Source organism: Neopelma chrysocephalum, unplaced genomic scaffold, assembly GCF_003984885.1.
Source record: "Neopelma chrysocephalum unplaced genomic scaffold, ASM398488v2 Primary Assembly neopelma1_177, whole genome shotgun sequence".
NCBI classification, from domain to species: Eukaryota; Metazoa; Chordata; class Aves; order Passeriformes; family Pipridae; genus Neopelma; species Neopelma chrysocephalum.
This window is the reverse complement of record NW_020897839.1, coordinates 851,762-862,427: the sequence shown is the minus strand read 5'-3', so window position 1 is coordinate 862,427 and position 10,666 is coordinate 851,762. Positions and strand designations below refer to the sequence as shown.

At 39.5% G+C, this 10,666-nt stretch overlaps 2 long non-coding RNA genes across 2 annotated transcripts; one reads left to right on the top strand and one right to left on the bottom strand.

Moving 5' to 3' along the window:
* Positions 1–1,089: 1,089 nt before the first annotated feature.
* On the bottom strand, positions 1,090–2,924 carry LOC113976644. The gene is made up of 3 exons (XR_003537140.1): positions 2,821–2,924; positions 2,077–2,222; positions 1,090–1,191 (listed from the first exon to the last, which is right to left on the bottom strand). It is a non-coding gene; the product is annotated as an uncharacterized LOC113976644 (long non-coding RNA).
* Positions 2,925–3,257: 333 nt separating this feature from the next.
* Positions 3,258–10,313, top strand: LOC113976635. The gene is made up of 3 exons (XR_003537128.1): positions 3,258–3,306; positions 4,048–4,121; positions 10,136–10,313. It is a non-coding gene; the product is annotated as an uncharacterized LOC113976635 (long non-coding RNA).
* The last annotated feature ends 353 nt before the right edge of the window (positions 10,314–10,666 follow it).

Here is a 10,666-nt window from a genome sequence, read left to right as displayed (position 1 = left end):
TTGGTGTATTTTGAGAGTCACGCTGGAAACATATTTGCATAAAATAATTTGAATCTTTGGAAGTGCCCAACAGTTCCACAAAGAGTGTTCTGAAATGTGTCACAGCCAGCCAAGTGACAGCATCTCTCCACTGGCTCACTACCTATCACCTAGGGCAGAATGTTTTATTGAAGAAGGAGCAAGCCAGGGGATATTGATGACCAAAAAATGGGAATGCAAGGAGCCATCAGGAGCCAAAACAATGTGAACAAATGCATCAGAAGGCTGCTGACTACAGAGACTGGGATTCTGCAAGACACATTAACCATGCCTGCAGAGCCTTGCACATGCTTAGTGAAGCATTCCCAGCATTGGGAATTCCAGGAGAGTGGCAAGGGAGGTGAAGTGATTTGCCCAGACCAAAAAGAGACCCCTATCAGAGCTGGGCTTAGGATGCTGCACTGTGTGACTACTGGCTTTGTCTTCCTTCTGAAGAATATGGCAATACATATTCAGCTGATGAAAAAGAGAGAAATGTAGGGCTAATTTTAAAGTAGATTTTAGAAGTGTTTGATCTACAAATAAGGCAAGCATTCTCCTACAGAAAGGCATATGAATTTTGAAGGAATTACTTTTGATTGAAGGAGTAAATATTACAAATTAAAAAACAGTTCAGGAAGGAGTTAAAAGGAAAATCAGAAAGTGCATCTTTAGGGCCATTTTTGTTTATTTTATAAATTACTGACCTAAATTTGCCGATGTCATAGAAAAGGGAAAGGAGGATAAAGTCAATACAGAGGAACAGAGCAAATAAATTCAAAATGATCTGGATAGATTCAGCTTAGAGGCTGGATAAGTAGCTTATTCAGCTCACTTGTACAGAAGTGTGAAGTAATAAGATTAAGAACCAAAAATAATCAAAGAGGATAGAGCCAGAAAGAAAATATAACAAACAACACAATCCCAGAAGAAAAATAGACTAAGTAGTTTTCCCTGTTTATGGGGGAGAAGATACAAGTTGCTGTGGACAGACACTTTGCCTCAAACTGGGTTTAATCAACGTAGTGTTTTTATTCTCATTTCAGTTCAGCTCTGTGGTGCTTTTTTTTCCTCCCCACCAAATTTGAGTGCCTAAAACATGGTGATCAGTGGAAACAAACAAAAGTTTATGAGCTATTTACCAAGCAAAATTGTGGTAATTTTCCATTTTGCCTTAGGGAATTTTTAAAAAAAAAAGGTTTTATTAAGCCTGAGACTTGAGGAAGACAATGTTTAACCATTTATTTTTTTAATACAAAATTTATTTTGCCCTCATACTGTTACAAAACTGAACCCATATAACCACAAATATATTCTATTAAAGAATAACACAAAACCTTAGATATCTTTTCTCACAAATGATCCTCTACCAAATAATTAAAGACACCATTAGTAGCCACTTTCTGTTCCAAATCAGGTTACTACTTTTTCTTTAAGAGGTACTTTTATTGTGTTGGAGAAATTATACTGGGTATTGTCTGTCTAAAGTAGCAAAACAACTCCATAATTGCATTCGTTCAGAGTAATGATAACAAGATTTAAAACACAGTTGCAACACAGGAAAACTTAGTGTAAAAAGACTATTCTATTTTTTCAGCTGTCAACTAAAAGTATATTGAATTTTGCAGAGCAAATTCAAATAAAAGTATTGAGATTAAAAGTGATAAAGCAGCAACAGTGAGATCAGAATCCCTCCAAAAATTAGATTAAATCTTCTTCGGGACCGTAAAAACCTCATTATCTTGACATGACTAGATCAATCATTACAAGACAATTATCTTAACAAGTTAAAGTTGCTTTGATACAGGAATTTAAGACTGTATTTTTTTTCCTTCTCCTTGGTACGAAAATAGGCTGTGTATGGTCCAGGCATTGCTGAGCAGAAACTGAGACAGACACATTGAGACTCTCAGGGTGACAAATTAACCATAAAAACTATCTGTAAACATCAATAAAGTCCTGCTTTGAGCAACAAACACTTCCATTATATTGAACTGTGGAACAGAACAACACTAACTCTTGTCATTCTGTGGTTTATTTGCTGTAGGATGAACTTACTTAATGTTGGTTTGGTCTCTTCACTTCTTTAACTCCACAGTTCTTGCAGCAGAAATAGTGTTGCGCTTCCACTGGGGCTGCAGTGCCGAGCTCAGGGCTTTGTCCTGGGGTTTGTGCTCATCCCACAGCTCTGAGGGTGACTGGGGCTGTTATTGATAAATGAATAACTGAGAATGGTGTGAGAACAGACCCAAAATAATCACAGCCAGAGCCCAAAAGAGGGAATCCTGACCTTTTTAGCCTCACTAATGACAGAAGCAGGACTTCAGCCTGGTCAGGAATATGATCACTATTCCAAGAGAAAGCATGCAGTGCCTTTATTGTTTCTGCTGGAATATTCACAGTGTATTTTGTCCACTGTGCAATAGTTTTGTGGGCATTCTTGTTACTTTGGGGTGTCATTGACCTGGTGTTGGATTGAAAACTTGCTTCCTGCCAACAGATTTAATTCTAAGACAAATTAATATGGTTTTGAGGCAAATATGGGCTTTTATTTCAGGTCACAAAAGACCCTTGGTGTAATCTGAAATAATGAGTGCTTTAAATTCTTTCTAAATAAAAACAGACGGTTGTATTTTGCATCCTCTGAAAGGTGTATTAAATCAAGATTTACCTTTTGAAAGTTTTTTGGCTGCCGGTTTTAGAAATAATTTCCTACTGAATGCACTTCCAGTAGGAAGCATCTCTTAAAAATCATAGCATGGTATGGAACCAGTACAGAAAGTGGTTACAGATACTTCTTACAGTGCACAAGCTAATTATGGTTCTAAAGGCTGGGAGAGCTGGGATCATTCAGCCTGGAGAAGAGAAGCTTTGGGGTGACCTGATTGTGGCCTTGCAGGGCCTGAAGGGGCTCCAGGAAAGATGGAGAGAGACTATTGACAAGGGCTGGAGTGACAGGACAGGGGGAATGGCTTCCCACTGCCAGAGGGCAGGGTTAGATGGGGTATGGGGAAGGAATTCTTGGTTGTGAGGGTGGGCAAGCCCTGGCCCAGGTTTCCCAGAGAAGCTGTGGCTGCCCCTGGATCCCTGGAAGTGTCCAAGGCCAGGTTGGATTTGGGCTTGGAGCAACCTGGGCTAGTGGAAGGTGTCCCTGCCCATGGTAAGGGTTGGAATGAGATGGGCTTTAACGTCCTTTCCAGCCCAAACCATTCCATTATTCTCTGAAACAAGTGGTTTCATAGACCCATGAAGGACAGATGGTATCAGAGAGCCTTACACAAGCAGTGGGTTTAACATTCCACACTGGTTTAATTCCCACATAGTTTTTCAAGTTTTATTAACCCAGACAACTCGTAATAATTATGATAAACAGACATTGTCATCAAAAATCAGCAGAAACTTGATAAGCTTAAGTACAATGCAATACATCTTCCTTGCTCACAGAGCCTGTATAATAAATTATTTCGAGGCCCCAGAATGAGGCATTGTATAATTGAGCAAAACAGACCAATTTCTAAGCATGCTTATTTAAATGCAAACCAGACTTTTTGAGAATGGTAAACTTGATTAAAATCCTCTTTAAGTGCAAATCACAAACAACAATATCTAATACTCACAGGCCATAACCATCCTATTAATAATACAATTTATTTTTCAGATATAATTGTAAGGTCCTAACGATGTGGCAGCTGTGATCTACTTCAAAAATTAGAAACTATGAACTCAGAGTCTTCTAATGTGGCTGAAATACACACCACAGCTGAGTGGCCTGCATTTGGTAACTGCAATACATTGCCCCAGATTAAATGATCAGCCTTTGGGTGTTTGCCACATCATTTTCCCCATCTTTAGTGGTGTGCTCCATAAATTATACTATTTCTGCTATTGTGTAGATATTAAAATCAGATCCAGAAGTGTCTGAATAGTAATTCAGCCATTTCAGTCCTGAATACTTTTAAAATTGGTTCAATCTTCACATGCTGGCAATACTCAGTCATTTAATTTTATTTTTTTAAACTTTTTGGGTAGGTGCGGTTGTGCTTTTGCATAGCAACAGCATTTCAAACTTGAGATGTCTGAACAGGCTACGACGATCTCATACTGTAAGAAAAACTGAATTTAAAAAAAAACCCTGGTTTTCCAACTTATCTTTCAATAAGGGACAGATTTAAATAAGAATTTTTGGCAATCAGATGCCACAGTCCCATAAACCAGAACTTTTCCCTGAAAGCAGTGAAAACTTCCACTTTCTTTAAGGGTATAAGTGGTGGTACAGGGCTATGGTTCCTTCTCCCTCACACCTTTACCCTGTCACCCCTTTTGCCAGGGGGTTACTGCTCACCTCCTAATTATGCATTAATTTCCTTTCCAAAGGCTTGCTCCCATGTGTGTGTTGCAACACACTTTTCAGTTCCCTTAAGAAGGGGCTGAATCCAAGTCTCACCCATCCTGGGCACTCTAATGCTCCATTACTACATCTGTGTTAAAGGGTAGCAGTGTGTTGTGTTCGGAAAGAAATGTTGTTATGCTCATGGTTGCCCTGTTTTCTGAAGTCCCTGATCAATTTTGAACAGGAAAAATTTCACTCAATGTACATCTGAAACTTGTGTGCTCTCCTTCTTTTTTTCATTTTATTTTCAGAAATTCCCAGAACTAGACAAGTGAAGAAAAACTTCCCAAAGAGAAAGAGGGAAAACTTTACTTTCAGCTTCAGTTTTGCAGTCAGCATCTGTGAGCCGTTTTCCTTCATCATTGTATCAAACTCCAACAACAATAAAGTTTCTGCTTGAAACAGAAACAGAACTTTCCACCAAAATCCCTCTACTGAAAAAGCAGACTGAAGAATGAGACATCTGATCTTTGAAATAGCCTTAAACTTTGGTGAGACATAAGCATTGTAAATGGAATATTTATGACTTTAGTAACACCTATAACTGCAATGTTAACAGCCATTTTTTAAGACCAGTAAACTACTTATTAGCAGCAATATGACTGTGCAGTTGAATTATGAAAGAATGAGCTCTGGATTAGGCATGTTAATGCCTGAGGAATGTTAGATTCCTGCACGTGTAAACCAGGCTTGGGAGCTGAGGGGTTTTCACTCTACATTCACTCAGTCTCTTCTGAAAGTCAGTCTGTCATTTATTACAGTCATTGCAGCACAAAATAGGACTCCCTGTGTGTTTGAAATGTTTCTGTGCTGTTGCAGTCCTATATTGTGGGAAAGAGGACCAAGGCTGATGGACTGGGAGCAGCGGTGGTTGTCAGGTCCCTGCTACCCGGTGCTCATCCCGCTCTGCTCCAGGGCTGGCCCCGGGCTGGCTCACCCTGCTCTGCCAAGGAGCTGAACCCAGCGCCAGCAAAAATAGAAATTCAGCTGCTGGCTAGTGCAGAAGTGGATTGACGAATTCAGCAGGGAAGGGGTCTGACAAATTCCAGTTTGCAGCTCTATTTGAGGGTTGGTGACCTTTTCCAGGCAACTGTACACTGCAGGGGAGAAGGGTGATGGTTTAGCAATTATTAGTAACTATTTAACCTTATGGTAAAATGATTGTATATTGATTCCCTTGAGAAGGCAAAGGCTTTTCTGGAAGTATGACCTTTTACTTGCATCCCCATTTTCCTCCCTGTCTATCTCCCCTTTCCACATGCCCTGTTTTACATCATTGGATGGTGATGGCAATGATGAATATGATTTATTAGCTCACCTAAGGGAAGTTAACATGAACACAAACTGTGTATCAAACACTGCTGAAGGAACAAGAGGCTGATTTTGGAACAGTGGTCATTCAGGTTTCTGCTTCAGATTTTGTTTCCACAGTCCATGTATTTTCCTACATTAAAATTGATCACTGCTAGGAAATATCAGCCAGCTCAGCTATCAACAGGGAAATCTATTTTATCTGCATCACAGTGTTGCTTCCTCCCCAGTGATCTTGTTGAGTTGGGAATGCATGTCCCTGAAAATGCTGGAAATGGCCAGGTGATTCCTGTCTTGGAGAAACGTGGATCAGACTGTTATCCTTGCCACGTAGCAGCATTCCTTGGAAGCCTGTCATGTGAGGATATTCAGTTGTCCGGGCTTTTCTAGGTGTGAACTGTCTGTGTGCACATGCACAGGCAATATACAGTATTTTGGTTGTTTTTCAATGCTTTTCCTAGTCCTTGTTCACCCTGGTGGGGGGAGAGCTGAGGGCACTGGGTGTGTTCAGCGGGAGGGCAGAGCTCAGGGGGGCTGCAGCTCCTCCTGAGGGGAGCGGCTGGAGCTGTGTCAGGGCAGGGTCAGGTTGGATCTCAGGCAAAGGTTCTTCCCCCAGAGGCTGGTTGGGCACTGCCCAGGCTCCCCAGGGCAGTGGGCACAGCCCCAAGGCTGCCAGAGCTCCAGGAGGGTTTGGACAACACTCTCAGGGACAGGGTGGGATTGTTGGGGTGTCTGTGCAGGGCCATGAGTTGGAGTGATGATCCTTGTGGGTCCCTTCCAACTGAGGATATTGTGTGATTCTGTGGTTTGAAAATGCTATACAAAGTCATTTTGCTGAATCAATGAATTATTTTGTTTTACAGTAGCATCTAAAATGTGTCTGGCAACACGCAATAAATCCTGTTATTTTCAGTCTAGATATGAAAGAAGAGGAGCAGAATAAAATGTCACCTATATTTCAATGGTTTTATATTAGCTATATCAGAGAGAAACTTAGAGGAACAGAATTAACCAATTTCATGGAGCTGACTCCATGTACCAAGAAAATATACAAAGGAAAAAATTAAATGAGAGGAGCTGAAGCTGGAGGCAGATCTGATTTTGAAATTAGAAGAAGCAGAAAACATAAGGAGCAAAGTGCAGATTTATGAGGATTGCTGAGAGAAGAACTGTAATTTTGACTTGCATAAGGCAGAAAGGAGATACCCAACATCTCAGGTGATACAGGTCAGATAATGAGCAGTTTAGCAACTGTGTTTTTGCTATGAGATGAAAAGAAATGTTGGAGTAGATAGAGAAATGCAAGTGTCTGAGATCCCTGATGAAGTATTTTGGTTAAAATTTCATTAAAGAATAAATTTAATTTCATGCAGACCAGAGGATTGCTTTCTAATTTAGGAAGTCACAGCATTGCATACTGGAGTGTATAGTCCACTGCTCTGAGCCTGTAAGCTTCTATTAACAGAGCAAGTAATTAAAAGATTTAGATTAATGTCAGACAGGGATTTCAATAGGAAACTTTAAACTAGGACCAACTTTGACAGTTAGTTGAAGGTTTGTTAAATTTTTTATGAGCTTGAGGCTGATTTCAGTTTCCAGTATGGTTTGTCCCATTAACGTTCAAGGTGGAAATCAAAATAAGTAATGTTATCACTCAAAGTATTAATATATAGTGAAAGTTTGGATCCAGACATGAAACCACAAAGAAAAGCAAAACCAGGAAACTCTTAATCATAAGTTTACAATTAATTTCTTGTGTACAAGTGATTTTTGTAATACTTTATGCTGAATCTGGCTAAACCTGACTGTTTGTCATAGCCTTGGTTAAACTCAATACTTGTCAAGACACTTTTGGCCTTGGCTGTCTGGCATGTTCCATTTGTGATTTTAACCCATTTTCTCTAAAATATCCTTTATGCTGCTCATCATATGCAAAGCACTAATATTGAAATATAATCCCAGCAATATTATTCTTTCTATTTTACCTCTGAAATCAAGAACACTTCTATTTTATTTTCACTATTTTAATGAGAAATACTCAATTCAGGGTTTTGTTCTTAAAATACTTCAGGAAAAGTAAATATACCTGTACATTGTTTGATGAATCACAGTTTGAAGGAGATGTCACATCAAAAGCTACACTTAGGTAATATGCCTCATTAAGTTTCTTCTAAAAAGATACATGAATATTAAAAAAGAGATATGAATATTAAAAATTAACTTGGAAAATCTATATAAGGAAAGAATGACTTGTCAGATTTATTATAGATTTTTAGGCCATTCTTTGAATTAGAACTTTAATGTAATGTAATATCTTGCATATGAATGTATGGCTTGTATTTCATTCCATTTGTAATTTACATTAAAGTGTGTAATTAATTCCATTTTAAAAATTCTCTGTGGGTTGTGTTATGGGATTGATGAAACACATACTGAGGATTCCTGGGTTTACAAATTACAGGTTTAGATACAAGTTGGCATGGGAATGATATGTATTTGCTATTTCTCTTCATGATATATGAGCAAAACACTAAACAGGATATTTTCCTTGTACCCAGTACATTAAATAACAAGTTATGTAAAGCAAATGCTTATGTTTATTAATTTGAAGCAGTGTGGTTTCACTATATATTTGTTATTCTGAAAGTACTGTTATGATTAGAAGGATTGTGTACTTATTCTCACAGTTTAATAGTTCATGAGTAGTAAATCAAATATAATCATATGTGAGAGATTGCAGATCTGTCTTTTATTGATTTAGCCTCAAAACACTTGTTGGATGAGTGTGACACAATAAAACATGTCAGTTCTCCTCAGTGTTGGCCTTTACGAGATGTTTTTCTGGCCAGGCAGCAAATGGAATGGAGCTACCTATGGAAATATAACCTGTGCATGAGGTTGCTCAACCACACATTCCTGTTTATTCTCAGTAAATATGTCATGAGACTTCTTTAGAGCAATACAAATGGGAATAAAATTCAGAGTAGCACACAGGAGAGAACTGCACATCTTCAAAATCCTCCCTGGATTTCATATCACACGTATAAGAACTGAGGTTTCTGGTCAAAGTATCGACAAGTGGGAGGCCTGCTGTGGGTGATTAATTTCTAACACCTAATTTGGCTATAAAAGAAGAAGGTGCTGCCTTGTTAAATCATATGGAACATTCAAAAGAAAACCTGAAAATAGAGAGAAAAAAGGCCAGTGACATGGAAATGTGATATCCACAAAAAGTGCCTAATTACAAGCAGGTTATTCAGAGAAACAGCCAAAGTAAACAGCTCTGTGCATTGCTGGGGCTGCCTGAGGGCTCTGCTGGCAGCAGCTCTGGCTGCAGCAAGGCAGCACTGGGGGGCTGTTGGCATGTTCTGCTTTTTGTTGGATCAGCCATTTTTTCTGGGTTTGTCCCTACTTCGTTTTGGGCTGAACAGTATCTTATACATTTTTATTATACATTTCCCTTTCCATTTTCTGTAGGAAGTTAAGAAGATAAAAAGCCTGTGCATGCTCCTGAAACCCTGAGGTTTCTAAAGGGTGACTTACTTTGGTATTTGGAGTGTGATATAAGAAACCTGTCAGCGATCTGCCCTTGATAGACAAGAAATGCTGGCAAGAAGCACCTAAATAAATAATGCAGATAAAAAACAGATTATGACACCAGTGAAGTGGCAAAGGGAAGCCTAACTTCAGGCTTTTCAGTTGATGATCCCTGGCTGAACAGAGCATAGATGAGAATGGATACTCCAGCTTCTAGAATCATAGAATCATAAGGATTGGAAAAGATCTGTGAGATCATCAAGTCCAACCACTTGGGCAGCAAAACCCACTAAAAGGCAGCTCCTGACTTGGGCTTGGCAGTTCACTCAGCACCAACTAGATGTTATTGATGGTTTGGGGTCAGACCTTGCACAGAGAAGGATTATTAAGATTTTAGGTTAGACACTGATTTCATACTTATCATCTTACTTCCACCTCGACAGGACAAGAGGAAGTGGCCTCAAGTTGCATTAGGGAGGTTTAGATTAGATATTAGGAAAAGTTCTTCACCAAAAATGTTGTCAAGGATGGGAACAGGCTGCCCAGGGAGTGGTGGAACTGTTCAAGGAACGTTCATGGCACTTGAGGACATGGTTTAGTGGTGAACATGGTGGTGGTGCTGGGTTGACAGTTGGACTGGGTGATCTTAGAGATCTTTTCCAACATTGACCATTCTATGACTATGATTAAAAGCAAATACGGGGAATAGGAGCTTGTGAACTCTTACAGAAAACCAGGACCCTGCTCTGTACAAAATCCCTGCAGTAACTCACTGCACAGATGTGGCTCACTGTTATCTGCTCCATACCAGTGTCAGAGGATTTGCCTCTCATTTGTTTAGCAAAGTAAATTATGGTTTTCCAGTGTGTCTTTCTGTAGCCTCTCACAAGAAAGGAGTCGACACCAGAACCTGAGGAAGAGCAAACTGGCTCGTGCCCAGCAGCTCTCCCTGGGAAAGGATCCCCAGCTCCAAACCATCCCGGCCTCCAAGCAGCCACTCTGTTTCCTGTGTAGTTTTCGCAGGTGGCACAGAAGTTGGGGCAATGTAATTGTTGTATTAAAGGAACCACAAAATTCAGTCTTGATTGAACTTCTAAGCTTCCCTATTTTTCTCATAACTTATGGAATGTATCCATAAGAAATATCTACATTGGCCTCCCTTAAAGTCCTTCTGTTTTCTTTCCATAAAACACCATTGCAGTGTAGAGAGTACTGAAAATTCTCTTTTATTGATCTTCTAGGATTTGTGGAGTTGAAGGAATGTTCACTCTTACAACAGTTATTCTGTACTATGTACTATATGCATGCAGTGATGGTCCTGGTGTTAAATTCAGACACTGCCTTGAATGGTTAATTATCCTTATTTCTTGGGGGTTTCTATAATAATGGCAGACTGCACAGTAACACTGC